We start from the raw sequence: 5,792 nt of genomic DNA on the forward strand, positions 1-5,792 counted from the left end.
CCGCATCGATACATATTACTATTAAAGAAGTTCTGTGTATCTAAAAACAAACTTGATAAGGACACTTTTGAAGAACGTGAACAGTTTTCAACAAGGGGAAAAGTTCTTCGTTTTAGTAGCGGTATGCAATGGCTGCTCCTCGTTGTCCAGAGAGCAGGCAGGACGAACTACCTTCAAAAGAATTAATGCATTAGACTAATAGATTCCCATAAGGAATAGTCTCATTTCTATCCAAAAATTAGCAAATGACGTAAAGGCTGAAATTTTCTCTAGTTTCTTTCTCAAAGACTCAAAAAGCTAGGTTTCGCAGTAAACTTTGCTTCTCATTTAAATTCTAATCTAAATAATACTTGAGATAATACATTCAAAAGCAATTTTTTCTAGTTCAGTTTCAGAGGAATTCCGCGGGAAAGGTTTTCCTCGAGACAACAATTTCTCTCAAAAATGGAACGGACATCTTTAACAACAGTCCCAGGCAATCCACGTCCCTTCTAGTCTTCATTTAAACAGGATCATTTGCATCAACCTCAATAATAGCATTGGCCCACAAAGTTTTAGGAGGAAGTATATATACCATAACATGGCTTTCCACAAATTCAAACACGAAGACCAACTACACCAGTGACAAGCCAGTGATTGACAAATGTTAGAAGAATGAAACTTCAATTTATTTCCTTTAAAACATTCCCTCTGGAACTATTTAGAATATTTATACTTAAACTAGGCAGTATTAATTATCTCTTCAACTCAAGTTTAATAATACTTGAATTATTTTCGCAATTAATAAATTCATTAATAAAACTATCAATTTTATTAAATCCTCAGGAAGTGAAAGAAGGGTCATTAAAATAACACTACTGAACGACCGATTACAAAGTATTGAGTTATCAATTTATAAAAATCTGTACATAAAAAAAAAAGTGAATAAACTGGAAGATTTGTGACAATCTTCAGTGAAATTTGTGAAAATTTTCAGTCAGAACCAGAAAATATTACATAAATGCATACTCCTTAACTTTAATTTTACTATAGAGAAAATTATAAGTTTAAAACAGCATTTTGCACGCCAGTTTTGACAAATTCTGTGGTTTTCAAAGTGCATAAATACAGTATTTTGCACCCCAGATTTGGCAAATTCCGATTTTCAAAGTACCTATATTTAAAAACATTAGTAAATAAGATACTTACAGTATGCCAAGAAATAAATTATGAGAACCAAGATACTCAAATTTATTTTTAAAAATAATTTGTAAATCACTGAAAATACTACACTTAAAAGATGCCAAGCAATACGAGTAATACTGGTTTAATATAAAATAAAAGTTAAAATAATTTGTAAAACACTTAAAATACTACACACTTAAACGATGCAAAACAATACGAGTAATACTGGTTTATTATAAAAAAAAAAAAAGTTTAAAGAAAAAATTTTGGTACAGTAATTTGTAACTATAGTTGCAACATTCAGTGCGAGTAGAACTAAAATTTCCAAATGTTACATTAAAAAATTATCATCAGAGACAATATATAGCAGTGAAATTCTAGATTAACTTATTGGAAGTAGATCAGTTGCAAGATTCCAACCAAATCTCCGTCAGCACGAGGCACACGAGCCCTTATAAGTAGTCACAAATTCCAAGCAGTAGAAATTTTGAAGAATGATCCTTCATGGTCAGAATTATTGAAGTTCCTGGAATAGTTACCAAACCTCTTCAGTATTGCAGCGCTCAGAACCAAGCAGTCACATCGAATTACACTTCCTGAAAAGTTCAATATTTTCATTTAGTCTGACATCTTAAATTCTTTAATGGATATTCTGTCTAAAACTTTGCGTTTGGGAAAAGCCAGCGAAATATTACATTAGGTCTAAAATAAAGCGTTCAGAAAAAAAAAAAAAAAAAAAAGTTCAGAATAAAAAAGCGGTTAGTTCAGTAGGTCTAAAACTAACGCTAAAGGTAACGTTGAGAAAAAAAAATTACATTCAGTAACTTAAAAACTAATTAAACATTCTCAGCGATCCATAATTAGGCAAATTCCAGGTTTATCTGGTAACACTTATCGGTCAGTAAAAGAAACAGCAATGTCAGTCACTTCTCAACTTTCAATTCAAACTAACAGCTTATATTATTCAGGTACGAAAGTTTGTCACGATCTTTAACACATCCTAGTCCCATCTTAAGACAACAAGCCTTTGGAAACTATGTTAAAATTTAAAAATGGAGTAATTTTAACATACCTACACTTACATTGCACACTGAACTTTTACACTCAAATTATTAATGACTAGTCAAGTCCTTACCTTTTATAGAAGCAGTCTCTAAAACTGCCATCGCTCCAATTTAGAAATTTTTCCAGAACTGACCCAGAGAGTCAACCTGGAAAAAAAAAATTTTTTATTTTTACTAATTAGGGAGTGCGAGGCCGACCTACGTACTAATTTAAAACTAACTTTATTAAAACCAATGATTAAAACAAAGCACCATTAAGTTTAAAACATTAAAGTTTAGATTAAAAACTTATATAAAAAAATTAAATTAACCGTTTAAGTCTGAAGATTCCTAGTTTAAAAACTATAGTATTCTTAAAACTAAAAAATCCAAGTATTAAACACCTAGTTATACTGTATTAAATTAAATATAAATCTCATACGCCCGAATAGCATTTAATATAAAAAAAAAAATCTTTCCCTACTATTGTATATGTAAAGACAATAAGTGTCTGAAGTATATACTTTATAAAATCCATTAATTATAAACTAAAGATCAAAACAATAGAAGTTCAGAAATTGCTTAAAATCTGAAAATAAACAGCAATCATAACTACAGCATAGCAAATACCATAATATCATTTAAATAGTTTACGAAGTTTTAACATTACTTTAAATCTACTTTAATACTACGCTTTTGAACACCTACCTTTGGCTTTCAATATAACTTTAAAGTTAAAATGGTCAAGAGTAAAACCACGAAAAAACAAGATACTTTCACCTGACTTTAAACCCTTAACACTAAAAACTTTAATGGAAAATTTAAAATTAACTAATGTACATCGGTCATAAAAACTACGTAAAAGAAATTGCCTAAGTTTCTCACGGTTTCAGCAAAGTTAGATTGAATTTCCGATAATATCTAACATCCCCACAAGAGAGCAAACTCTTGAATAAAAACCAAAGCCATCACAAAAATACTTCAAAATACTTCTTAATGGCATGGCATATTTAACTTGAAGTTACCTATAACATCAAAATACTTCTTAATTAGCATATTACTTTAACATGAAGTTACCTATAACAATAAAACACTTATGACCCTACTCACTCACCTCCCACCTCTTTAGATTGAACACTTCAACGCACCACGAACTACACACATAAACTGACAGGAATATTTTCTCCTGCTCAAAAATCAGTTTTCCTAGAGCCGGCTCGGGTGGGGTAGGGGGTAGGGGGCGGGGGCGGGGGTGGGGGTGATGGGAAGGAATTTAGAAACGCTGCTGCATGGGACACTTACGAGGCGACTAATAACGCTGCCATCTGTTGGAAATTGGGAAGGAACTCTAAAAATGAAGAAGAAAAAATTATCACGGTGTTTAAAAACCTACTTATCGAGAATAATTTCTTGAATTATTTATATAATAACAAAAAGTCATTCCAATTCTTAATCTACGTTTCAGATATCAACTCATTTATGGGGGAGATCAAGAGAAACGAGTTTCATAATGAAACATTAACCTATATAACGAACAGGGGCGCATTTTATTATTTATGCCTTTATGAAATCATATGTGGCCAAATGAACCATTTACTCTTGAGGTTCACTAACTATTATTATTATTATTATATTATTATTATTATTATTATTATTATTATTATTATTATTATTATTATTATTATTATTATTATTACTTTTTTTCTTTTTTCTTTTGCTCTATCACAGTCCTCAATTCGACTGGGTGGTATTTATAGTGTGGGGTTCCGAGTTGCATCCTGCCTCCTTAGGAGTCCATCACTTTTCTTACTATGTGTGCCGTTTCTTGGATCACACTCTTCTGCATGAGTCCTGGAGCTACTTAAGTCTCTAGTTTTTCCAGATTCCTTTTGAGGGATCTTGGGATCGTGCCTAGTGTTCCTATGATTATGGGTACAATTTCCACTGGCATATCCCATATCCTTCTTATTTCTATTTTCAGATCTTGATACTTATCCATTTTTTCCATTTCTTTCTCTTCAACTCTGGTGTCCCATGGTATTGCGACATCAATGAGTGATACTTTCTTCTTGATTTTTGTCATCAACGTCACGTCTGGTCTATTTGCACGTATCACCCTATCTGTTCTGATACCATAGTCCCAGAGGATCTTTGCCTGATCGTTTTCTATCACTCCTTCAGGTTGGTGCTCGTACCACTTATTACTGCAAGATAGCTGGTGTTTCTTGCACAGGCTCCAATGGAGGGCTTTTGCTACTGAATCATGCCTCTTTTTGTACTGGTTCTGTGCAGGTGCCGGACATTCGCTTGCTATGTGGTTTAGTTTGATTTTTTCATTATTATTATTATTATTATTATTATTATTATTATTATTATTATTATTATTATTATTATTGTTGTTGTTGTTGTTGTTGTTGTTGTTGTTGTTAATGTATGCTGGAAACAGACCTTCTTTCAAACATATTTTATTAATAATAATGGCAGAATTCACAGAATTGACTTTGCATAAAATTCTTTACATTTTCCTTATGATGTGTCTTTCTGGCACGCTGGTATTACTAAGCAGCTGTCCAATATTCATCGTGCTGTAGGTCGTCAACGGAATTTCGGGCTGGTGTTATCAAAGGCGACGGGGTATCAGGGACAGGCTGGGGGTCGGCAACAGGTGTGTCTCGTAGGTCGGGAACAGGCCGTAGTCTTCAGGGGTCGATCCGGTATCTCTTACGTTTTTCTTTTTTTCCGGTTTTTCCTATAGGCGTCTCCATGTTTCGGCCATCTTTTGTTTATCGGTGTCCGATTAATGCCATTCATAGGCAGGAATAGGGATTCAATGATGCATGAAAGCAGCGATAGATAGATAGGTATAGCGGTTATTTCAAAAATTTCTCTCACCAACGAAGCCTAAAAATGTTCTCGAAAGATTTCTGCTCAGAAAACATGTTCTTTCATTTCCCACAATATTAGCGTAAACTCGTGTTACACCCTGTATATACACATGCACATACATACATAAATACATATATAATTTATATATATAAACATATACATGCAATGTACATGTGTATATATACATATATGCAAGTATACATGTGTATATATACATATATGCAAGTATACATGTGTATATATATACAAATATGCATGTATACATATGTATATATAAACATACATTATAAATGTGTATATATACATATACACAGAAACACTAAATGTTTTCCATTCTGGATGGGAAACAAGTATACGGAAAAACTTGTTTACAAACAGTTTGCAAACAATATTTCTTAGTGTGGACAGGCCCTAAGGTTCATTTCCCGCTTTCTTTCAAGGGATAGGGTGATGGATTTGGTATCGGTGTTGGGAGAGGGGGCCGGGGGGGCGGGGCCGGATGTGGGCTCCCTCCAGACACCCAATATATACACCCAGGGAAGCAAATTTGATACATAGGGCTAAAGGCGTATACATACGTGACTTCTTAATAGATATCGACGTATAAAACAATACTTATATTATGGACACAAAATTAAAATCACGTCCAAGATTATACTGCGAACAATGTCCAGTCTGGTAACCCGAGTGAGAAACAGC

General features: G+C 33.2%; 1 long non-coding RNA gene across 1 annotated transcript; it reads right to left on the reverse strand.

Moving 5' to 3' along the window:
• Positions 1 to 796: 796 nt before the first annotated feature.
• Positions 797 to 3,367, reverse strand: LOC135201350 (uncharacterized). The gene is made up of 3 exons (XR_010311508.1): positions 3,322 to 3,367; positions 2,300 to 2,375; positions 797 to 1,760 (listed from the first exon to the last, which is right to left on the reverse strand). It is a non-coding gene; the product is annotated as an uncharacterized LOC135201350 (long non-coding RNA).
• Positions 3,368 to 5,792: the final 2,425 nt, after the last annotated feature.

This window comes from Macrobrachium nipponense, chromosome 28, assembly GCF_015104395.2.
Source record: "Macrobrachium nipponense isolate FS-2020 chromosome 28, ASM1510439v2, whole genome shotgun sequence".
Classification (NCBI taxonomy): Eukaryota; Metazoa; Arthropoda; class Malacostraca; order Decapoda; family Palaemonidae; genus Macrobrachium; species Macrobrachium nipponense.